We start from the raw sequence: 27,137 nt of genomic DNA, 5'->3' as shown, positions 1-27,137 counted from the left end.
TAACTATCAATAAGCAGAAAATTAAGAGTTTAGTTGTAGTTAATAGTTAGTTAACTGTGAGAATTGGTCCTCAATTTAAGAGTGAGCTTAAGAGACATTAACAAATCTTACTGACCCCAAACTTTTAACAGTATAGTGTAAGCCAAAACTTTCTGAACCTTTTTTTAATGTCTTGATTTTGCTTGTGATGGTTCTACGTGGTTCCAGGTGCACCTGTCATAGGCCCAGGCTGGGAACATTGCCCCCTTGTAGTGCCTGAACCTCAGCTGAGTCGGGTGGCAGCCTCCCATTTGTTAAATGCTACACGAGGTGACTGGAGCTCCTCTGCCCGTCGCTGAGAGGACAGATGGAGAGGCCACGGAGTGTTCTGGAGAGCCGATGGTAATTACGAGCCAGTAGCAGAGCCGGTGGCTTCCGCGGGGAACAGGCCTGAGCGGAAGCGCTCGAGTGGCATGGGGGGTTGTTTGCCCTTTGGCTGCTCAGCATGCTGTTGCTCTGCGCACTGAGCTCATGTTGGGACTGCCGTCGCAGCGCATTTCTCCGCTCTTCACGTCAGTGAGGTGAGTGTGGGAACGAACATGGTGACATTTGAGAGCTTTTGTCATTCACAAGGAGTTTAGCTCTTCAGATGTGTTTCGGTTCTATTCATTTCAACAGATAACCGATGGAAGTTGCAGATGTGTACAAAAGCATTTTATGGATCAGTCCATCCAAAAATGACGATTGTCATCATTTACTCATGTCATATTTATAGTGTTTTCTTCATGCATCATATATTGTCTCCTTGGTAACCAAATACTTCAAACACTACTTCTAAAAACTTATTTAATGACATTATTGTTGTTTGTGTATACCAAATATATATAAATCATAAATTTGTTGATTAATTTATTTCACTCTTTGTTTAGATCATTATAGTATTAGTAAGATTTTTTTTTCTATTGGATTTTCTTCAGTAGTTTTTTTTTTTAATGGATTTTTCATATTTAATCATTTAATAATATTTCTATTCATTGGATTTTATAATTCATAATTATATCCTTGTACTTCACAACTGCAACCTTTTTATTTGATCATATATTAAACTTTCTCACAATTACTAATATTTTTCAAAATTGTATCTATTTTTTTATTCAATATTTCCATATCTTCAAAGTTTTTTTTATTCAAAATGTTTTATAACGTAAAAGAGATTTGAAATGAAGCAATAATAAATGAAGGCATACTAAAAAGTTTCTGTGCTATGTAAATGTTTAATCATGAATCCATCATTACTGTCCATGTACAGTATACATGTTTACATATTTATGTATACATATTTATTTTATTGTTTTACCCTTGTCCCTGACTTTCACTCTTAACTATAACAAACCATTAAAACATTTTAATAAATGTTTAAAAATATGATGTGAACAAAGAGTTAAATAAAAAGAATCATTTTCGATATTTGTGTAAAAATTATTTAGAATATTTGTATTTAAAAAAAATAATAATAATTACACACAAATTATAACTATACTTCATTTGTGGTGTCCACAAGTATATTTTGTAGTTACTGTACATTGTTACAATAGAGACAAAATTTTTCAGTGTAACCTTTATATAAAGGGGGTGAGGGGGTTAAATCTGTTAGAGATATAAAAGGTACATGAAACTGAAGAAACACCCTTAAATCTTTTCAGATCTGATCAGTCATCTTCTCAAGAGCTTCCTGTCTGCAGGTGATTAATTACTTTGTCACCCGTCGGTCTCAGAAAATGAGAGGTGAGGAGAAAAAAAGGAGGAAAAGGGAGGAGTATGAGGGAAAGTGAGCAGGCACAGCTTTGCAGGATGCTGAAATGTAGCTCTGCAATCCCCATAGGGCTCCCATTAATGAGGGTGCAGAGAAAGTTAACAACTTGCATTAAGCACTAATGCATACTTTAATTAATTAAGTGCTCGTTTAGAAATATCCAACACATCCTGTACACGTTCAATCTGACTTAACAATAACATATTAGCGATTCCTGTTCCAGGCATAACATATTTAAATGTCACTGATACTCCAACGGCTAGATAAACATACTCTGAAACTCTATTAGCTGCATTAGGCGATGTCTGGAGCAGCGCAAATTCCCCTGCAATTCTCTCATAATTGCAAATTAATTTCACATTTAATGTATGAACACAGCCATGGTGAAATGTAGTTAATTAGTTGATTAAAATGCATAGTTCAAAGTAAAAACTGAGCAATTTTGGGTCATTTAGTGAATCATTTTATAGTTATTGGACAGCTTTAACACTCTTCCTTTTCATTATTTTTAAAGCAGGTTCTTAGACCTGGATGATGCAGTTAAGACATTTTAAAGAAAAGTTTTCAATACCATAGAAAATGCCTTTATTCTCATTACTGATTGATAAAGCGGCAACTTAAATATAGATGCCACATCCAGTTTTGGCATCATGTGACACGTGCATCTCAAACAGAACTGCCAGCATAAATATAAGTAGCCTATCACACACACACACACACACACACACACACACTGAGCTTTGAGGTGAGTGTGTTAATCTCTGAGGTGTGTTAGGAAAGCACAGAAGGAAGGAGATATCAAATAAAGCTCATGTAAAAATATTCTAGAGAAATTATTTACTAAAAAGCATCCTAGTAAAATTTAGATAAGCAAAAACTCCATGCCATTCCAGTTTTAGCCCAATGCGACGGGATTCATGAGAAGGATAACATGATAAAGACGTGTTTGAACATATAATCTCTGAGGAAAGATTCCTCTGGGTTAAATTCAAAAGAATCACTTTATGCACATCCGACCGTGCTGTTTTTTTTGTGTTTTTTTTTTCAGCGAAAGCAGGAATACATCTCTCACACAGCTCTCTCAAACCTTAAAACGGAGACAAAGAAACACTAACAAGCCACTAAAAATAAATTGGCATGCATAGTCAGAATGTTGACAATAAAACCAAAAAACAACCCTCGGGATGTCGACAATCCCGTCACTCGAAAATAAAAGCAGCCCTGTTAATAAAACGCTTCGTTTCCAGACAAAATGCTTAACAAGCGTCTCTCGGAGTCGGTTTCAACATGTTTGAAATCAATCTGAATATTTACGCCCGTGGAAACAGGCAATCTGTGTAGAGCTGCGCACCTCCTCAGTGGAGAGGAACTTCACTTTTGGCACGGTGTGTTTCAGTATTTCATGGAGCTGCACCTCCTTTTTCCCTGCAGACGTCTCCTGCTGAATGTGTGTGTGCTGAACAAAAGCCTAGGTTGATTACAACAGGGAAATTGGTCATGAACGGGTCATTACCTGCGTCAAGAAAAAAGAGGAAAAGAAAAGTGTACAACAAGAATCCGCAAGAATCTTATCTGGTAATCAGGTGTATACATATATACACAAGTATGTATTTGTATTTGTGTCTATATCATTTTAAAATAAATATTGTAAAAAAAATTGAAATGAATAATTATTTACTCACCATTTTGACAAAAAAGACAAAAAAAGTACTTTAACTGGTAATAAAACTAGTCCATATGCACTTTATTTCTGATTTTCTAAAGCCATACTATAGTTTGTGTGAGGAACAAGCTAAATTTAAGCCATTTCTGACTAAATGTCTTTGCAGCATAGTGACGTTTAGTTTTTCCAATATATTTGATTTGAAAGCTGCAGTAGATATAATAAAAGAAATAATGGGTAAAAAATGATTTAATTTAACACAAAGCTTCCATATGGCTTGAAATAACTTGTAGTATATAATTTAATACTTTTATGGTTATCTTGTTGTTTTTGTTATTTTTATTTATTTAGGCACATGCAAGCTAGGCGGTCGCCTAGGGCGCCAAATTAAGGAGGGGGCACCAGTGAGCGCACATGCTGGTGCTACATTTTAGCAGAGTTATGATAGAGTGGCACAGACACCCTGAAATATAATTGATCCCCACCATCAGACAAAAATGACCTTTATCTGAAGATATAGCCTATACTTAGATATATTTATATGTTATTAAATTAATATAATTGTTTGATAATAATCGTTTAAATTAATATAATAATAGTATGATAAAATAATACCTCACCCCATATTTTTCACCGGTATGATGAAAATGCCTTAAAAAAAAAAAAAAAAAAAAAAAAAAAAAAAGAATATATTGTATGGGTGAACTATTGTTTTAATTTTTAATGATACAGTTATAAATAATAATAAAACAAATGTGTAAAATAATAAATATGGAATTTAAAATGTAAAATATTAAATTGAAATACATTTCTTTTAAAATATTGAATTTATTTAAAATCAATTATAAAAATATAATTTTTACATTAAAAATAGATATGTTTCCATCAGGGGTAGATACTCATTGAGGTCTTTATCAATTATGAATCACAATTTTTATGAAGTTATACCCAGAAATCTACTCTGTTTGGTTCTGATAGGTATTTCCATGCGGTTGGGTGATGAAGAGCAGGTGGCCTCATTTGCAGAGAGCACTTCCTCAGAAGCAGCACCTTCGCTGCCTCCTCTTCCTCCACGTGGCTGTCGGGCAGGCGAGGGCGATTGCGTTCCCCTCCCACTCCGTGCCGCCTGTCCGCCTGTGGGACCTGCTCCGTGGGCTTTTCATCAGCTGCCATTTTCACCAGCATGCAGTAATTTCATGGCTCATTGCAAGCGCTGAAAACCTTTGAAACTGCAAATGTTAACTTTTGCCTGGCCCGGAGCCATTTAGAAAGCGATTAATTCGGCAAACAGACATGAGCCACTTTCTCCTCCCAAGTTTTCGCATAATTTTCCAACCCTTTCTATCTGGGATTTGCATTGCAGGGAACTCCAGGACAAGGATAATAACCATTCCTGTTAATTGTGGTTTGGTGAAGAAACAAGGCCTGTCGCTCGCCGGTCTAATCTGCCCGGCTGTCCCAATCCAGTCCAAGCAGGAAGAATGAACAGAGAAAACTGTGTACAACACATTCTGAAGGTGAAGTGCACAGTCTTTTAGATATTAAATCAACATGATATATTGTTTGCAGTCCACTTAGCATCCGTAACATTATGTATTTTTGAGTGAACAAGAAATTTCAACAAAAAACGGTGAGGTTTGATTTCATCCATGGATTGTGAATTAGGTATTTCCAACAGCTTTGAATGGTTCTCCTTCATTCCCAAATATGAGAACTATAAGTTTTTTTAATGTTTTTATACTTTTATATGCAGTGTTACATAATGTGAAGTACTAAAAGAGTACTTTTTGTAAAATATTTTGAAATGCAAACTAATATTTAATTCAAAAGATTATTTAGAAATACTGCATTTTTTGTTGAATTACTTGGAAAATAGATAAATGCTGCATTTTGTTATGTATGTATGTGTGTGTGTGTGTGTATAGCACACATTAAATTAAAGCCAAAAGATTCACTTTCATTTAGAAGTACATGTAATATTTAATAAGTATGATGATATAATTCTGCAAATTATTTAATATACAGACAATTGTATTTCAGTTGCCAAATTTTCAGCCAAAAAAAAAAAAAAAACTGTATCACAGTTTTATCATTGTATATTTCAGATTAATGGACTATTTAGTATATAAAATCCTAAAATAGGATTTTATTAGAATAAATAAAATAATAAATAAATCATATTAAATATATAATGTATATAATAAACTCATTATTTTTGTATTTTTCTTTACATGAAAGAATCTACTGAATTAGATTAAATTGTATCTATGATATACAAAATGAAATTGTATATATGATTGATATATAAATCTTGATATAAACTTTTATACATACCACTCCTGTGATAAAAGGACTCATAGCATGATGTAGTATTGCTGCCCACCCCTAATTCAGATGCATTAGAATCACATTGAAATACTGAAGTGAAACACAATTATCAGTGCTTCCAAACATCTGGAGTTACAGATTCACACTTTAATCTGTCAACACAATCAATCAGAGCGCTGCGTATGAATGTTAAAGCTGCAGGTACAGCGTATGTTCTGTGTGTGGTGTGAGAGAGAAAGAGAGAGTCCTGTGCAGTAAAGCGTGAGAGACGCAGCCGTCCCCTACAGCTGTCCACCTGCGCTCTGGCACCTACAGACGCTTACCAAACACAAGAACTCATTCTGCCGCCTGAACTCCATTAATTTCCCTTTGCTGGGACATCCAACGCTTGACAGTCACATACTGTATAGCTTGTGTCTGAGAAAAGCTGGACTTGCTCAAAATAGTACATAACCCAAAAAGGGGCAGAGGATTTTTTTTATAAGATCTGATGTAAAACTAAAATGTTCTTCAGTTGATTCACATCTTAAACTTAATGGGCAAAATGTTAAAACATCCCTTAAAAGAAATTGGTATTTTCTGGGCATCTAGGGTCAGTATAGAATACAGAAACCTCTAGGCATGAGAACTGTAAAGAAATTAAGTGATTCTTTTGTTACTAAAACAACCAAGTTTTTTGCTGATGATTTGATGAATATTTAAGTTTTGATTCACTGAAAAGAATCACTTGCTTGGGCATAGAGGGTTCACTGGTCGTGCTGTATGTTTTTGTCATACTAAATAGAACATATTCAAAAGATTCATTTGTTCAAGAAATTCAGCGTTCAAAGAAGTTCAGATTTCACTAATTGCTCTGGATGTTTTGAATCGCTTTTAACAGAAAGGGCTTAAAAGTGTTATTAAAGTGATTTTTCAATAAAAATGAACATTTTTGAAACTTATACTTAAGGGCGCGGTATATATTTTTGATTGTAATTCAGACCTTACTGATCATACGATATGTTTTGATTCACAAAAAAAAAAAAGAGTCATTAGCTTACTGATGGCGCTATTTGTTTTGATTCACTAAAAAGAATCTACTCATATGAGTAATTTGCTTGTAAATAGGACCTTACTGATCACACTATATATTCTGATTGACTAAAAAGAAATGTTTGACTCTCAGGAGTTGAACTGGTCATGCTGTAGAGTGGAAAAGTGTTTAGTACAGTATTCAGTCAAATCGCATTTTTGTAAATGGAGCAGGAATTGCATTTTTTTTTTTAAAACAACAACAATAAAAGAATGAAGAACATGGGTAAATCAATCAAGCAATATTCATTTAAGGTTATTTTAGATCTAGATTTATGCACTTGTGTAGTGTTATCTGGGAAAGTGATACTGTCACACATGGTGAGTTTTAAAACGCTATAAACTTTGCAATAATGCTGTCCTCTTGTCCTACAGACAATTTGTCAGTCACAGTCACTTTCCCTTTCCACTAAAAATGCATCAGCAAAATCATGCAGTTCCTGTTAACCATGAGCAATGGACTGGGTTGCTTCATGAAGCCGTGTGAAGTTTGTAGGAGACCTCTTTTATTCACGCATACAGATTTTAATGGGAGACAAATTTGCATCTCAACACCTTAACTACACAGGAGTCTGACAAATAAAAGAGGCCACCTGGGATTTGTGGAAACTTCCCGAATGGCTCTAATGAGAATGAATTCAGCTGTTGGGATGCAGTCCTGACGAACACAACCTAGTTTTCTTCTAAATCATCCTCTACTTGTCAATGAAATGCCCTTCTGCTCCCTTTATCAGCTGACTTTGAAAGAAGATCTGACAGCAATGCTGTTAGCGTTTTCCCTGCTAACAGATTTGTCAAATTTTATACACAATTTTCTGTCAAGAACAATTAAAAAGGAAACATGAACGGCACAAAATAGTATAAAGGTACCATCATTTTCTTTTTGGACATTTATAATGCATTTTTTGGTATTTTTTGAAGTACCTCAGAGTATTGCTATATGAATGCTATATTATGTGAATAATAATTATGGGAAGAGAAGTAGGCTTTTATTTATTTATTTATTTATTTGATATACTATTTATTCTTGAAGGGTTCAACATGTCCCTGTTCCAAAATGTACACAATGTCCCCGAGACATTTTTTGTTTTTTACTTTTATTTTTTTTATGTACCATATGAATCTATATTAATTTATTTAGTTTGTCTGTTTTGCTTGTTAAGGACAACATTCTTTAAAATGTCTTAAAAAAAAACTAATTTTACACTAACAACCCGTTTTTTTTTTATCAATTTGCTTTTATTTTAACATTTTAACAGCAGTTATAACATTGTTAAATACCATAATACATGAATACAGTCATTTTATACAATACAAAGTATAAGAATTCCAATATAATAAAAAAAAAATTGGGGGAGTGGATTGGACGAAAAGCTGTTGAAGGACCGACACTGGGAAACATGTAAGCGGAGTATCTAATACCCCGGGGGTCTGTGGTTTTACACAGGGATCGTGGTGTTTAGGAAACGGCTGCTTCCTTACCTGGCTTGCCGACAATCACATCTGCATCCTGCGTTAACGGGGCAGTCCAGCAATCTCCACACGGCCAATGCACCGTTAATTGCGCTGGAAGCCACTGAAGTCACCGTTACAGATAGCAGCCAGTTTTATTTCACTGCTTATCATAAAGGTTCCACATGTCCCAGTTCCAACACTAAAATAAAAACAGATAATATTGTCTTAATTGCATCCCTTCAACAATGATGTTCGACAGCCAAACACATCAAATTAAATTTTGTTTTTGTCCTGCGAAAGGCTAGTCAAGGTCTTATATTTCCATTGCAGGTACATTGTCTGATAAACAGGGGAACGAAAAGAGTAATTACAGGGAGGAAATTACATCAGAAATGAAGGAAGTCGTGAAAGGATTGGTGCTTAAATGGGTTTGAGCAGAGCGTTAAAAAGGCCATTAGCGTGACTCCACACAGGTGTTACTTACTCCTACCAAAACAAACACAAAATACTCAAGAAAACAGACTTTTAAGTTAAAATTTATCATTCAAAATAAGTTCTCGTTTCACACTTGGACCACTTGCCAAAGCAATGAGAACATTCTCATTCTGACTAAAGGCCAAATGCAGATATTGTGGATATCCAGAAAGTTGAGTTGTTTACTTCTTTAAGTGGGTTGAGTTTTTTATACTGCTGATATGCTAATATTATCAGTATTATTATTACTATTATAATCACTTTATTTCACTAAATTGACCGTTCATTTACCATTGTTTTTTAGTCTTTATGTGAAAAAATGAGTTTACTGAAGGCTGTATTAATTTAGCAATAGAACTACATATTAAACACCTCCAAGGCATTTCACTTTATTTTTTTAATTCATTAAAGGTGAGGTGCACTATAATCTAAAGGCCAGAAAAAAAAGGAAAAAAAAAAACATAACAAAAGTGCAATAGCAATTAAGCACACTATCAAGGTGAAGGTAATTAAAGCGTCTGGTGTTGCTAGACTGATGGCTTTGGAGTCTGGGTTAAGTCTTGGATTTCTCGCGCTCTCTTTTTTCTTCTCTCTTTTTTTAGTTAAAACATGCTTCATTCCTGACAGAGAACTTAGGAAATCTCTGTATCATTGCCTAGGATTCTGAAGCTGATTAAATGTTTCATTATGGAAATTAATTAAGCAATACCAGACACCAGAACATTTGAATAAAGGACCTGTGATTAGAGCATTAGCTTGGGATTTTGACCTTTGTGAGGGAGAAAAAAAAATCCCATATTTAATATCTCAGGAATATCTAAATACTGAGTTATAGATTTTTTTTTTACCCTAAAGATTAATACAGAATTAACTTTAATGTGACCAAAATTAAATCTCTGTATTCTAATTAAAGTCTCACATAGCAAAAGTTTTCATTATATTCATAAAGTCTGGCAGAGTTAACAGCGGAGACTACTATCTTGTCTAAACTATCATGAATTTGTCCTACTATGTGTTTTTATCAAACTTGCTTTTTATAGTCTCTGAAATTCTCAGACATTGATCCTCTTTTCAGATTGCCAAAACCAAACCTTCAGGGTTCCTCTTTCACTAACTCCAGTGAGTCCATTCGTTTCTGCGTGGGTTTCCTGTGAGTGTTCTCAGTGTTTTAGTTCTTCGGCAGAAACACATAATTGTTGAGTGTTCACTCTTTCCACAGGTGTCCTGCCGTGATAAGATAAATGAGAGCAGTGAGTCGGAGCTCTCTATATTACACTACTACAGGCCTCCAGGGCTGATCATCTTATAGAGAGAGAAACACTGGGGAAAATGCAGAATTTACTTAATGGAACAAACCTTGAGTATTAAAAACATACCATAGTAACATGTTTTGGTTTTTGAAGTTGATAGAACAGTGGCCTTAAATGAATATAACATAAAGTTAATGTAAAGGGAAATAGATCATAGGGTTAAAATGAGTTCAGTAAGTGTCACATACAGACAGTGGAGGGGGGTGAATGTTCAGATCATAGCTCACCCCAAAACAAACACTAAAATGTATTTAAAGCTATATATTTCTTATAATGCATGTGTATAATAAGTTGCAGTATTATATAGCATTAATCTTCCTTAAAATAGGATTCATTGTCTGTATAAAAATATATTATTGTGATTTTCACCTATTCACCAAATATAAAGAACTCCTCTTTCCGCAGACAAATATATATATATATATATATATATATATATATATATATATATATATATTACAATATACAATATATTTATTTAGTGAAATAAAAACCAAAAGAAAATCAGTCAGGCTCAAAATAAAAATAATCATAATAGTAATAAATGTGTAGGGCTATAATAATAATAATAATAATAATAATAATAATAATAATAACATGAATAATAATTTAATTAACTTTTATGTACCCATTTTATAATAATTAAATGGTAATAATGAATTACAGAATAATAAATTAAGAATATGAAAGAGAGAGAGATCAAGAGAGTAGATTAATGGTCTATTTAGTGAAATAAAGTTGGTAAACACACACAAAAAATGTAAACAAGTTATGAAATAATAATGTCCAGGTATTTTTTATATATATTTTTTATATATCAGTTACAATTTTCATCCGATTCTCATCAGTGTAATACTTTTTTACTTTTTAAAAATATTTTATTTTTATTTAGTAATAGATTTACAAAACGAGAGTTTAAGTGTTAAGATGTTAGATTTTAATGTTCCTTAAAATACAGTTTTACTCATTTTCTTTGCATTAACTTTTTATTAATTTTTTTTATGGTGGATCTAACAGCCTCATTGTACCCAACTTTAAACTAGGACTAGAATGAACACAGTGTTTATAAATGACATCCATTCACCTATTCCCTTTGTCTTTTTTCCTCTAGTTCTGGATGGCATGAAGGTTAACGTGGCTGGCTTCCAAAATCATCGTGCCTGAGACCACACAGATGGGGATGAGATAAAACTTCTGTGAGTCTCACACACACACACACACAATGCGTGCTCAGTGAGGCTGCCCGGATAGGTTGTAAGCCTGTGATTGGTTTGGAGGTTAGGGGCGGGGTTAGTGAGCCACCTGTGGCAGTGACATCAGCACAGCAGAGATCAGCGGCCCCGTGGTCTCTATCCCCCACATCCACCTCATGTCCTTTTATCTGTGATCATGTATCACCTGCAGCTACATGTCCAGCCGGAGGAGACAGATTTCATCTGTCATCTGTGAGTGGATCTCAATACCCAGAACTAAGTCTGTCCAGAAGTCCATGTCCAGCGGCCGGCCTGCCAGAGCTAATCGCACAGATGAAGCGTCTCCTTTTCTGCTCAGTCATGTACCTGTGTGGGAGGGGGGAAGACGAGGAGGCCACGCAATCAGATTCATCTTCTATTATAACATGCGTCTGGGGTTAAAGGGATAGTTCCCCCCAAAATATAAATTCTGGGATTATTTTACTCATCCTCAAGTCATTTTAAACCCGTATGACTGTCTTTCTTAGGCAGAGAAGACTCTCTTTTCAATTGCTGTTAATGGTTAATCAAGTGTTCAAGCTTCCAAAGAACACAAAGCACCATAAAAGTGGTCCAACATACCAAAATATAGGTTATTGATAAACGTTAAAGGAGTGTTTCACCTCGAAATGTAAATGTACTCACCCTCAGATGTAGATGAGTTTTTTACATTGGTAAAGATTTGGAGAAATGTAGCCTTATATCACTTGCTCACTAATGGACCCTCTGCAGCGAATGGGTGCCATCAGAATGAGAGTCCAAACAGCTGATAAAAACATCACAATAATCCACACCCTGTGAAGTGAAAAGCTGTGTGTTCGTAAGAATCATTTGAACTTTAACCTGCCTATGCTTTCTCCAGTTGTTCTCTCATATCAAAATCCAGCGATATATTTGGTTGGAACTGTTTAAGATAGTATTTGCTTGTAAACAGTGCTTTATCTGTGAATATTTCTCACCTGATTCAGACGAGTTGACTTTTTTTGACGTTTGGATGGACGATGACTCATTTTAAATAATAAAAAAAATAATAATAATGATAGATTTGTTTATAATTAAAAGTTTTTTGCTTTACATTAACATCCATGACAGATTATGTGGTCAGAGTGGAGCGTCAACAATTTCCCCTCTGCGCTGCCAGCATTTAATAATCACTCCGCTCCAGCTCCGCTCCGGGTTCATCTTTTCCCACTCCACTTCACGCTCACTGATATCAGAAACACTGCTTTGCTTTCGCTCCATGTCAAAAGCATTTCAGTATGTTTGAAATACCACAGTTTAACTTTTGTTCATAACCTATTTTTAAAAATAAATAAAATAATAGGAGAGTTTCAAAGTGGCTTATGAACACTAGTGTGCAAACTTTTTTCCTACCACATGACAAATAACATATGTCAGCGTGAAAATGTGTAATTGCTGCTTTTTGCGGTGCATATTTAGATTGTGATGTTTTCGTCAGTTATTTGACCTACGGATCGATGCATTTCTTACAGATTTCTGCTCGGATACAGATAAATTAGCACTGTAAGATAAACATTTTTGAAAAAAGTGATTGCGTGTGAATAAGTTTTGTTGTACTTATTTAAATCATGCTTTTAGCTGAAAATATTCAGTATCTAGAAGGATCAAACATCCTTGAGAAATATAACTTACCGCTCATGTCCATATACTGTAGCCATCATCATAGCCTTCTCATTCTTTCTGATTTGAGGAATCCTTATTGAACAAGCTAGCAGTTTATTTGCAGTTATATTATGGGCTGTTTGCATGAATTGCACTCGTGATGGAGCAGTGGTGGAGCGCTCTTGGAGCGAGTGAAAACCACGACGCTCCTCGCTCCAGTAAAAAACACACTGCTCCACTCCACGCTCCGCTCACATACTCTGAACCATGGGTCTTTTCCACTGAACAAAAGGTTCTTTATAGTGAAAAAAGTCAGCTTTAGATTAGTAAAATGATCTTCACACTAAGAAAAAATGGTTCTTTTGATATATGTTCACTAAAATGTTCTTTGGGGGATACTTTTAAGTGTCTATTTTTATTAGGGATTTTAGGTGCAAAACTTTAGACAAAGATGTTTGGCCGTTACTTTTACACGCAAACTATGAATAGAGTTTTAGCTCCACCACACAAACAGTATGTGTCATCTTAATATAGGGCTGCAGTTCGACATCTTTCATACAAACACACCCCCACACGACTGCATGCAAGCCTTAAGTTCATGTATCTGTGGTGTCAGGGGAGCATGCTTTAATTAGAGAGACTAATCAGCGTTAACGTCTTCATATTGCAGACAGGAGACTGACACGTCTAAGACTCAGACTCGCTCTAAACTCATCTACAGTCATTGTGTTAACGTGCTTCGATGCAGTCGGAGATGCCCACCCACATATCTGCTAATTGCAGGGCTTTGCCCCTGAGCGTCCTCACAGACACAGAGACAACAGGAAAATTTGGTCGTTTTAGCTCTGCCGCTTAGAATGAAAAATTGATGACACTTTTGCCTCTTCCACCCTCCGGTGGCTTTGCAGAAGGAACAGTCTTTTCCCTTTCCTTTATATATATTTTGTGTTTAGTTAAATATTTGGGAGTTTTATGTTATTTTATTTTTTTAAGAAAATGTGTGGGGTGCAAAAATCACTGGCATGATGCTGCTTTCAACAGAGTTTGGCATTAGCATGTTTCTAAACAAATGTTTGGTAAAATGTTTATTGAATATTTTAAGCTAAGCTAATGGTTTTATACTCAAGCAATTTTTAATAAGACTCAACAGTTGTAAATTGTTTATTTTTATTAGTATATATTTCCATATTTAAACATATTTCTATATATGTTTTAATTATACAGAGTAAAAATATATTACCCATATATAAATATGTATTTTTTCACCATTTTATATTGATTGAATTTTATGTATCTATCTATCTATCTATCTATCTATCTATCTATCTATCTATCTATCTATCTATCTATCTATCTATCTATCTATCTATCTATCTATCTGTCTGTCTGTCTGTCTGTCTGTCTGTCTGTCTGTCTGTCTATATAGTGGCATGCGGAAGTTTAGGAACATGAAATGTGAATAATAAAAAAAAAAAAAAGAGAGATCATACTAAATGCATGTTATTTTTTATTTAGTACTGTCCTGAGTAAGATATTTTGCATAAAAGATGTTTGCATATTGCAAGACAAAAAAAAATGCTGAAATTGTAAAAATAACCCCATTCAAAAGTTTTGGAAAACTTAGTTCTTAATACTGTGTGCTGTTACCTGATGATCCTCGACTGTCTTTCTGTTTTGTGATGGTTGTGCACGAGTCCCTTGTTTGTTCTGAACAGTTAAACTGAGAACTGTTCTTCAGAAAAATCTCTAAGGTCCTGCAGATTCTTCAGTATTCCAGCATATTTGAACCCTTTCTAGCAGTGACTGTATGATTTTGAGATCCATTTTTTTTTTTTTACATTGATGAAAATTGAGGTACTCAAACACAACTATTAAAAAAGGTTCAAACATTCACTGATGCTTCAGAAGGAAACAAGATGCATTAAGAGCTGGGGGGGTGAAAACTTTTGGAATTTGAAGATCAAGGTTAATTGTACTTAATTTGTGTTCTGGGAAACATACAGTACAAGTATCTTCTGTTGCTTACGAAGGACAGAAATAAATGGAAAAATCTTTCTATCTATCTATCTAGTGGTTGGAGAGTTTGACTCCTAACCCTAGGGTTGTGGGTTTGAATCTCGGGCTGGCAATACCACGACTGGGCACCCCAACTGCTCCCTGGGAGCCGCAGCATAAATGATGCCCACTGCTCTGGGTGTGTGTTCACTGCTGTGTGTGTGTACTTTGGAATGGGTTAAATGTAGAGCACGAATTCTGAGTATTGTATGGGCCACCATACTTGGCTGAATGTCACTTTCACTTTCCATATCTATCCGTCTGTCCAGAATTGAAAGATCCACTCAAACTATACAGAACTGAAAGATTTTGAAAAATGTTTAATTTTGTTTTTTTGGTACATTATGCACAAAGCTAATCAGAAACAACCTATTATTAATAATTGTGAGACTGAAAGGAGGCATTGTACACGCTCTTAAGTGAACCATCAAACTTCCAGTCAAGGGGAACCAAGCAAAGCTTCATCACTTCATTTATTTTCTCATTTTATCAGACTCTGATGAATATTTTTAAATTGCTAAATGCCATTTCCACCCTGAAGCCTATGCCGTAGGGTCAAAACAGACACTTGATTTCTGACTTTCCTGAGCAGCAGAAAGAGGTCTTCAGATAGTAGACAAACAGAAAGCCATGAGCTGATGAGTGGAAATCCCTCTGCTTTCTAATTAATGGAGGTACACAGGGCCAGAGGATGAGGCGGATCAGGGAAATGACATCAGGAGAGAGATAGCATCACTCATTTCTCCGGTCTATTGTCGCCCCACAGGATCGGCTGAAATGAACCGCTCAAGCATTCGCCGATACATTTGAATGGTGGAGAAAAATTCATTGTCCAGTGGAGAGTTTTTCGATAAGGATCTCATCCACTCTCTCTTTTCTATCCTGCCTCCACTTCTGCTCTTTGTCAGAGAGCGTCCTGATCAAAAAACGGAATCGAGGCTTCGGCAACAGGTGCGGTGCATCCCTCAAAGCTGCTGGAATCTTGCAAATGAACCGAGGAGATTTGGTCTCGCCTAACCCTGGTTTCATTCATCCGCTGGCCTGTGTCAAAAGGGGCAGACGTGAGGTGTTTCAGGAAGGTGGAAGAGGCACATCTTAGCAGGCGAGAGAATTCAATGCAGTCAAAAAAAACTGAGATTTGCAGCCGGTGACTGAATAGTGTTGCTAAACGAGAGTAAACACCAGTTAGATGAATGCAGATGAACTCAGATAAAGAAACACTGAAGATAAACTGAAATTAGGGTTTTGGAAAGTAGTCTGAACACACAAGACAGTTGAAAATGGTCAGGGTTGTTCCTTACAACAACAAAAAAAGTATGACCCCCTTTGCTAAAATGTCTTTTAAATTAACATATCAATGGGGAAAAGGCATGTGTTGCGGTGCTTTTGTTGTAAAAAAATAAATCAAATAAATTAAAAACTAAATCAACAGACACATATAGATACATATAGTCTCATTTATGAATAATATAAATTCATTTTTATATATATATATTTCAATTATGCTAAAATTTCATACTAATGACAATAAAAAATGTCTCGACAATGTCATGTGGCTGATGTTGAATATGATTTCTTTTATCTTAAAAAAATGTTTTGTGTTTCACAGAAACCTAACAGCATGGGTGGATGAGGGTGAGTAACTACTGAAAGAACTGTCCTTTAAATTCCTTTAAATGCATGTCTTTCAGCTTTACAGCATGTCTGTTTTGTCCACTCTTTCACAGTGTTGTGCAGAGAAGAAAGACATGGAGAAGAAACCACAACCAAACTTCATCAGTTCTTGCATGCCAGGTGAATGAAATTTCAGACTTTCAGAATTTGTTTGAACTATTGGGTCAAAGGAACTCACAAAGCATGCTTTGTTCCACCATTTAATTCAGTCGATTTGCTAAAATGTAAAAGTCTCTTTTGAAAGCTACTGGTGTTTGCTGGTGAATGGACAGTGAGTGAAGTATTGAAACTTCCATGATCCTTGCATTTGTAGTCATAATAGTCATTCCAGCTCAAACTGCGGTTCTGATAGGACAGCAAAACTGGAAACAGAGGTAACAGAACGAAAGAAACACAGCAGAAATCAGGGTCTGTGTTGGATTAAGCTTTGCCACCTTATTCCTGTTTCTTGCAACACCAAACGTATCAGGAACAAAAAGCTTTGCAAAACGTTTCTGCAAAATCCCAGTTTTCTAAACTCAAAAGTGGAAATGACCCATCATTCAGCATTATTCGCCATATCGCTTTAGCGAAAACACCGCCAAAGGTCCGCGTGGCAGAATCACACATGCTCTGTTGGGATTTGTGCAACTATCCATTGACGCTCCCTTCAAAGTTTCCTGTGATAAGTGAAAACTGAATGCAGCAGAGCATATATTCCCTCCCCGCTTGCCTGCGGTAAATAAGAGGGCGTCTCTGAGCTCCGCTAGCTTTGTCTTTCCTGGCTTTTAAGTGATAATTGAAGTTTTCCCAGCTAAGTAGTTCCGTCCGTCCCAAGAGACCTCCATCCCCATGTAAGACGATGTTTTTATATATATATATCCCCACCTCAGCCCTTATACCCCTTGCTGATATTTAACACATAACCACTCATAGTCTGCCTATGAGATATGAATATAATTGTGTGTTAGTTTTTAATTACAGGAAGAATCTAACTTGTAAGACGATGAGCTGGAAGGTGCCACCGCATTGTTATATTTTTTCATCCTGGTTTTTCTGATTATGTGAGCTGGGCTCCTTTGCTAAGCGTTGATAAGCAGAATTTCCATGTTCCCTGCATAATTAATCCATCTCTGCCTGCCTTCCATGCCAACTCCTCCGTTATCGCCCGCACATGCCTGAATTGCAAAAGAATTCTCTCTTCAATTGGAACTTATTGATATTCCAAAAAACTGGAAATCCTTAAATTTTAAGCCACAGATTGTTAAATGGATTAATTTCGCGCCAATCTCGGGCATCTAACGCGGGAAGACAGGCAAGGCGAATCCAAAGTGTCACCCGTTTGTGGACTTTTAGTCCCAAATGATAGGGTTTATTGGCATCTCCCCCCCCCCACCGCTTCTCCTCTATAGTCAAAAAAATTACCATTCATTTGCATCGTATAAAACACTTTTATATGATCTGAAATTCAGAGGAATGTCTTTCAATGCCTGTCGTTTGGCCGCCCGATAACAACTCCAGCCCGGCACATCTGGAGCCTTTTGATACTGGGTGAAAGGGATGCCTGAATATTTAATATTTTTATCTGTTTTTCATCGAAGGTTTCACTATTAAGGATGGCGGCGCTATTTGCATGGAGGCTGGCAGATGTAGATGCACTTCTCAGAGCTGTCTACACCCAACCTCTCTGTGAATAAACACACACAGATTTGTTTTTCTTCTCTTTCTTGTCGCTCTGCTGCTTCTGCGACTGTACTGACCAAAACCATCACGCCGCAAAACAACCCTAGCACCAAATCCAAACGTTCTAGTTCAGATGTTTTAGATGAAACGGCATGGATCGGACAATTATATTAGGCGCATTAGAATAAGGGTCTCTGATTAACTGGCAGCTCTGCTCAGAAATGTGATATTATGCGGTTATTGTTGCATCTGTCATGGGCGCAAGTGCTCCCTGCAAGCATGTAATTAACCGCAACTGTTGTGGACTGTGCCCGGCCGTTTGTAATCTAATAATTATAGATTAATCAACTGGATATTCTGTGTATTTTCCTCCCTTGGCAGCCTTTAATGAAGGTATTGCAGAAATTGTGTGCAGCTGTATTTCAATGCAGTTATTCTGTCAAAGCGAACAGCCAGTTCATATGCTGTTTGTGACTGATATCCACTGAATATTATCCTCGCAAACCTAAACGGAAGGGAAGAATGCAAATAAATCTCCTCGGGAGGATATTATACTCAAGGCAGGACATAATAATAGGATTTGGATGAAAATAAAGATGTTGATCATTTGGTTGTAAGATACAATAAAAATGATTTGGACTATAGTGTGTTAAAAAGCTCTAAAACACCAGTGATCTGCTGGTAATTCATTAAAAATGATTCTCTCTAATGGTAAGGATGCATTTAGAATTGCATTTAGAATTGACTTCTTAAAAAGTAACTATTTAGTCCATGCAATTCACACATTTACTTGATCATCAGCAAAACGAAGTCTTATGAGAAGTGCTGATTAGATATGAATTAAAAGTGCAGAGCAATTGTTGTTGTCCTTGAAAACTGTGAGTTACGTAGCTGTAGAAGATCTGGTTCTCTCTTAATGTGTCTATATGCTGTTTCAAAAGCTGTCCAGGGTTTAAATGTTGCATTATTTCACAGCTCTTGCTGTCATTTCTTTGAGCCTGCACTGTAAAAAATGTTTTGTCAGGTAACCTAAAATGATACACTTCATCTATAACCATAACCAGTCAAAATCAGAAATGTTATTTAATATGACTGAATCAACCTGACAGCAACAAAAGTCTTTATATGGGTCAGCGCAGGTATAAATAACTCATTATTGTAACGATAGCGTGTTTTTACTTTTTTACTTTTTATAGTATGTGTGAAGAGGTTATTCGATTAAAACTAATCCAATTTGCATTTTGTGTCATTTTCACTGCTTTGAATAATAATAATAATAAAAGATGGATTACATGTAATAGTTGATCAGCATTGTCTGTCTGTGCATATTCAATGCTTAGTGTTAAATAACATATTTTCTATTTTCTTTTAATATAATTTTATAGTTATGACAACGGGAACAAACTATGTTTAATGTTATATTTGAGTTAATTCTTAAAAGTAGAGTAAATACTGACTAGAGGAACAGTTTCTTTTATAATTAATATAGAATTTCGCCTAGAATAACTTTTATGATTTTTTTTTATTGAAAATTATTATTGTTTATTGTTTTATCTTGATCATTTCCCTATAATTCTCTTAATCGTTTAAGTGCATATGTAAGAGATATTTTTTTAAATCATGAAATTATGAAGGAATTGTTAAGAAATAAAATTAATAATTCTTGAAGAATCAGTAAAATATTCAATGTATTATCGATTGATTTTTTAAGTTTCAGTGAAAATCTGAGAGTGGAGTCTATGATTATCTTAAACAGTGATAATATAAATAAAATCAATATTTAGGAGGAGGGGAAAGGATAAGAGAAATCATCAAGGAATAGAAATAAAAAAATAATCTCCTTTTAGAAAAGGGGTTGCATTAGCATATGCAAAACACTCACAATAAATCACCCCCCCTCCCCATTTTTTGGTCTTTCCTCACAACGTCAATGAATAAAATGAACAAATTTCTTATAATTATTCTAACAATTTGTTTTATTTACTCAGTCCTCTCTCACAGAGTGTCAAATAATTGTTAACCTCCATCTCTGTGTGTTTTACTTGTTTTCAGCTCCTAGACAGCAAAACACAAACCGAAGACGAGCTTCAAAATGGAGGGATCGAAAAGAGGAGAGGACGAGTGCAGAGAAAACAAAGAAACAGAGGAAGAAGGGAAGAAAATAAGCAGAGAGAAGAAGGTGTGGAGCAGAAGTGTGGAAGTGTGTTGCTGGGCAGAGGGTTGGCAAGCGGGGTGGAGAAGCGGGCACGCTCACAGACATCTGTTGGCACGCTGCGGATGCTGGAGGGGGCACACTGCCATGACCAGCGGGAACATGGCACACTGATAATGCTGGAGCTATACTCAGATTCACACTGCGTCTCTATAGAACGCCACACACACCAGCACTAATGATAAAATAATCTCACACTATCGACATGAGCGACACAGGACACACATGTTGCGGATCAAAATATCATAATTGGCAGCTTGCAGTTTTTAGTCTGGGCAAAATGCTTTTTTATGAGAATCTAAGAGAAATTATCCTGCAGAATAAAAAGTGAATTAACACTCCTAAAAATAAAAGTTCTTCAGTGGCATTGATTGTTCCATGAAGAACCTTTAACATACTTTCCACTGAATAAAAGGTTCTTTATAGAGGAAAAAGGTTCTTTAGATTTTTTAAATAATAAAAAAAGAAAAACTGCTCACCGAAAGGTTCTTTGGGAATTCTTTTTTTTTTTTTCGTGGAATTCACATTCTTAAAAAAACAATTTTTTTTTTTTTTTTAAATAACATTTCAGTGATGGAAAAGATCTTTTAAAAAAAATACAGAAAAATCTATTATGATTAATTCAAACAATATTCTCAAGGAAATGTTTTGCTTAAGACATTCTGAGTAGAAAGAGCAGGTAAAATGTAAACATTAAAATATTATATATAATATTTTACCAGACATGATGGAAACATGAAAATGTTATTGCAAAGTAGGAATTTAAATAAAATTATTTTTCTCAAACCTTTTTTCTCAAATCTATGGAAGCTTTCTATTTTACAAAATGGTTCTTAACAATAAAAAATATTCTTTATATTATTAAAATGTTCTTCACACCAAGAAAATGTTTATTATTATTATTATTATTATTATTATTATTATTTATTATTATTATTATTTTAGTCTAAAATCTAACATTTTAAAAATCTAAAGTGCATGTTATACTGCAGTATAAGGAGCCTTTTGTGGAATGGAAAGATTCTATTGATATTAACATTTCTTTAGTAGTGTAAAGTACTGTAGTATTGTAAAAATATTCTTTAATAGTCTAATTTGATAATATAAATGACTCTCTTTGGTGCAATCTGTTTGATCCTGTCATAAAAATCTTACTAATATATTTGACTTCAATAAAACCAGTCGATTTATATGCCGCCTCCTTTTTAGGTTACCTGACAACACATTTTTTACTCTGTGCGTCATAGCAATTTTATTCCCTGTATCTTTTGGCCTTTATTAATTTCATCATCAACACTAGACCTTCCATCTCTTTTCAAGCAGATGGACATGAATGCATGGCCTTGATGCTCGTCCACTCCTCCAGCTGTCTAACAGCGCCCACACACACACACACACACACACAGTCACAGTCACCTCCTCTGGATAGCAGCCAGTCCCATAATGCCAGTTGGTGTGGCATCATACAGCAGAAAATCAGCCTTGCGACTTCAAGAGCTGCCGTCGATGCTGATGCTGAAGTTCAGACGGCAGTAAATCATATTTAAATGTGCTGGAGGCAGACGTGGATATATTTAGCTGCACACACACACACACACACACACACACACACACACACACACACACACACACACCTAGTTTACAGTGATTTTGAAATGTGTAAAGCAAAAATGTGCCATTGTTAGCATTTTTACTCGACTCGATTCATTATAAATGACTTTCATTAGCGTAACCTGTGTAGTCAGGTTGATATTTTTTTAGGTTCCCAGGCAAAGATTTTTTTGACTGGACAAATATCTTCACAAATATCTTCACCGGTGAAATACGTCTATGACTGTGCATTTTTTTATCATCACAGCACGATCCCATATGTCTTCTAAATCCCTTCATTTAACGTTCCCATTAAACTCCTCACTGTATGTGTGTTAAAGCAGCAGCGGCATGATCTCCATGCCACTGATTTCCCCTGCGATGAGAACAGCATCATGTTAATTATTTCAACCATCTGCTGCAGCCCGTGATGGAGGCGCCCTCCACCTCACATAGATTTGTACCTGTCCGTCAAATTGCGGGACCAACACGAGGCGCCGTGGCGGTGAGAATATGATCCAACGCATGCCAAGGTCCTGAGGGATTGAGCTGTGGTGTGAAATTAATCTGGAGTTCACAATTTAGCTGGACTCCCTGAATTTATGCTCAAAGAAGCCTCAACATCTGGCTATTTTTGGAGTGTTTTGGGATGAGAAGTGTCAAAAGCAGAACTTTAGGAATTTCTGCAGCCCATGATGTTTCATGATAGACATTTCTGTATGTATCATGAAACACCACAGAAGTCTTTGAATTAATTGTTAAAAACCAACATGTTTCTGCTGTTGTTTTTGACAATTCTAAGATTTTACAAATTTCATTAACTTTCTGCTGTTTTTTTTTTTCAGCTGTTAAAAACAACAACAACAAAAAACACCTGGCAAAAATTATGACAATTTCTGGAAGGTGATGTCATTAAGAAACAGGATTTTTTGGGGGGGAAATATTTTGAAGACAAAGGAAAAAAATACAGGATCTTATGAATTTTTAAAATGTTAGAAAGAAAGAAAGAAAGAAAGAAAGAAAACTTCCTGGATAATGAAGTAACTAAGAAACTGGATTTTGAAAGAAAGAAAAATATAACATCTTATAAATTTCATTAACTTCCTGCTGTTTTTTTTCCAGCTGTTGAAAAAGAAAAAGGTCAGAAATTATGACACTTTTTGAAAGGTGATGCCATTGAGATTTTGTTCAATTTAACAGGATTTAGAGAAAAAGGAAAAATAAATTATGGAAAATATTTTGAAGATAAAGGAAAAAATACAGGATCTTATGAAGTAAAAAAAAAAAAAAAAATTCTGGAGAATGAAATCATTAAGAAACTGGAATTCGAAAGAAAGAAAGAAAGAAAGAAAGAAAGAAAGAAAGAAAGAAAGAAAAAGAAAATCAGCTTTAAAAAAACTTTAAAAATACAGGGGGAGAAAAAGGGGAAAAAATACATTTTATGGATTTTGTTAACTTAATTGTTAATACTAGCCGATGTTTGTGCTGCTGTTTTTCCTACCACCGAACACCAAACATGTCACTTCCCGGAGGATGCTGTCATTGAGAAATAAATAAAATGAAAGATTAAAAACAACCTGAAGAAACAGTGGAAAAGATTGGTGTTGTCTGTTTGAAAAATCGATTATATAAAGTAAAGAAAACATTTAAAAAAAATTATTATATACATATACATTTATTAAATAAAGTCTTTCTATGTAAAATTAAAAGACAAAAAAAGCATACATAAGCTAAGTTTTTATTGTGATATTGCACCAAAATTTATGATTTACATCTTTAAAAATGACATTGAATATTTTGTGAAAACAATAGACAGAATCACCACTCTTAATCAGGCAGCCAAGCAGATTAATAACCTCATAATTATATTATCTGGTAAATCAGTCTAAAAATTGTTTTGTTCTGTCTGTAAATGGAAACAATAACGTTCAATAATGCATTGCTACTAAACGAAACTATATTTGATGACATGCATGCAGCAGTGGCTGTCTCTGTGTGCTTTGAATTTGGGATGAACGACACCTTAGCAATCATTATTATACAGCACACTATTATACAGTATTTTTCAGCTATATTTATTATCTGACCCGGTGTGCCTGGATTAATTTAATCTGGCCCTGAAACAAAATACAAGGTTACATTAAGAAAGAGCAGCGTTTCCTGATCATTGTGACTGATTTTGTGTCGCATTTACACACGCCGTCCTCCTGCAGTTATATCTCCTGCAGCAAAACACTTTGATTCAATTATTGATTGGTTAAAACAGCCTCTAATTCTTTGCATATGTGCATACAGCATTTTGAAGAAATGAAACATGTTTCCAAATGTAATCTAACCTTGAACGATATGAAAAGACAGCGTAGAAAGGACAGGGTGGCCCTGCTCTTGCCTGGGGTCAGTTAATTAATTTGTAGGTACTCGTTAATACAAACCACACGCACTGCCGATGACCTGCCACAGGAGCTCAAAGAGGGTCAGAGAAGTCATACTCAGCCCTATTCAGAATTACACAAAACAACAGACTGTGACACCTGTGGCCTTCAAATGATGTGAAAACCACGTGAGCGCACAATAGAAATAAGCATATATGCAACATATTACTCTTATTTACAAGGAGTGCAGGGTTCAAGAGAACAGCTGTGAATGAATTGAGAATAATGAGCTTTTTAACATGGAAATTAATAGCGTTTTACGAAAGTGTCGGAATGAGTGTAGGCCCAGACTGTGAGCCTTAAATTAGCTGGAAGTGTCCTGCACAAACTGGGCTTCTGTAGAAATCTGGAATTCTCTAACAGGCATGTTTTATTGAGGAAAACAAATAATAATATTTTTTGGAAAAATGATTTAATCTAGATTTACAGATGATGTTTTATATTTGGAGTGATGAATAAACTGATCACACATTCATTACAATAGGAAACAGGAGATGAGCTTAGAGAATATTGCATGAGAAAATGTAACAATATAGAAAAATATTCAGAAATGATCCTTTAACATTGAACAGTTTAGAAACAAGCATAAAATATTCACTGACTCACCAAATATAATATCAAGAGAGGCATGTATGGTGTGCTAAAGTACATTACAAACACACAGCTTCATTTGAGAATCATTTGATGTTTTTATCAGCTGTTTGGACTCTCATTCCGATGGCACCCATTCACTGCAGAGGATCCATTGTTGAGCAAGTCATATAAGGCTAAATTTCTCCAAACCTGTTCTGTTGAAGAAACAAACTAATTTGCATATTGAACTGCCTGAGGGTAAGTACATTTTAAGCAAATTTTCATTTATGGACAAACTATTCCTTTAAAAATTGGTATTCCATGAAAAATTGTATGGTATTTTATTTTTTTTTATTTTTGTCTTTATAAAAAATATTAACTTCTTATTATTTGGAATACTATGCAAAAGGAACCTGCTTTAAGAAGGTAAAAAGCCTCAGTTTTGGTTTCATGTTGGCATGAGCCTCAGCGTGCCACTAATAGCACCAAGTAGAACTGGAAAAATAATGACTGCCTGCCATTGGTTCAGCCAAATGTTTAGTTCCACCCCAAACTCAAGCCATTGGTTGAGCAGGAAGGCTCTTCAAACAACAGAGCAATGTTTGAATGTGTCTCAAAAATGACACGAAGAAGCTTCAATCTGGTTGTAGTTTATAGACAATGAACATGAGCTTTAAAACATTACACATAATAATTGATACAACTTTGATATAGATTTCCACCAACATTTAGATCTGAAGCAGAACTAGAACTCAGCTGTGAATCACTAACGTTATTCTCCTTCATGGCTGGAGCTCACAGCCCGCCAGCGCTGGAGCAGAGGATGCTGGGAAGAGCACACTTCTTGCCAGAGTGTAATGGCTGGTGAAAGCAGAAGCAAACTGCACAGAGACAGATAAAGGTTTCCTCAAGGTGCAGCTCCATTGACTAGTTAACCCCTTGAAATTATGCCGTAGTTTCAGACTCCGTTCCAAAGTCCCGGAATTGGGTTACAAGATAATTTCACAGGCGACTTGCTTGTCTTACTTGGCAGTTCAACTGGCTAATTGAAGAAGGCGATTTCCGGGCCCTGAAACTGTTTAAGAAATGATACTTCAAATTTGAATAAAGGGATTTTCTGTGATGTGGAAGTTGCCTGATTTTTTAAAATATATATATGAACATATTTTTCACCATATGCATGCTGAAAGTAGCACATTAAAAGTCCTGAGTTAGTTGAAAATCACTTTTTAATTCAAACATGGATTTTTTTAATCATTTGTGTTTAAGTCGATTTCAGATTTAGGACTGAAAAAGTCGGGGAAATTTTTATGTAGTTTTCCATTAAATTATTTTTTTAAATCCTCACCCAGTAATCACAAAAGACAAAATTAATTTGAGCCATTTAACATCTGTTCTCTTATATACGCTTTTTATACAATATCTTTTTTTATTGTTTTATTTGATAATAAAAACAAAAACAAAAGATAATTCTGAATAGGACATATGCTCATAACTATATTTGTTCAGCAGCTTAAGAGTTTTTTTTTTTTTTTTTTTTATTGGGCTCTATAAATACATTGAACTACACTGAATCTATAACATTTAAAATGTTAAATGTGCTATCAAAGAAGATTCACCCACACAGATCAGATGTGTTGGTTTAATATAAAGAAACTGCATATTTGAATCAGTGGTCAAAATAAAACAATTATATAATTGTAGCCTAATTACTCTATTATTTTAGACATCAAAGTATAAAACTATTAAATAACATAGTATAGGCCTATGTTTATTATATTAAAAATAAAAACATTAGATTTGTACAAAATTATCGAGCACATATATAATTTACAAATAAATCGTTTTTTATTATATTTTATTTATAAAATAAATAAAAGATTGATTTAAAAATAATTAAAATGTACGTTCAACAAAACTAATTTCAAGCATTTAAACACAATTCTTTTTCAAGTTTATGAACACTTGTCAAGTTTATAAAATATAGCTAC

The 27,137-nt window shown here is 35.0% G+C and overlaps 1 long non-coding RNA gene across 1 annotated transcript; it reads left to right on the top strand.

Annotated features, from left to right (window-relative positions):
- The first annotated feature begins 207 nt into the window (after nt 1-207).
- Nucleotides 208-21,824, top strand: LOC127975249 (uncharacterized). The gene is made up of 8 exons (XR_008157456.1): nt 208-560; nt 1,683-3,367; nt 4,434-4,643; nt 4,819-4,972; nt 11,205-11,289; nt 16,613-16,638; nt 16,731-16,797; nt 20,392-21,824. It is a non-coding gene; the product is annotated as an uncharacterized LOC127975249 (long non-coding RNA).
- Nucleotides 21,825-27,137: the final 5,313 nt, after the last annotated feature.

This window comes from Carassius gibelio, chromosome B16, assembly GCF_023724105.1.
Source record: "Carassius gibelio isolate Cgi1373 ecotype wild population from Czech Republic chromosome B16, carGib1.2-hapl.c, whole genome shotgun sequence".
NCBI lineage: Eukaryota > Metazoa > Chordata > Actinopteri > Cypriniformes > Cyprinidae > Carassius > Carassius gibelio.
This window is presented reverse-complemented; position numbering and strand designations above follow the sequence as displayed.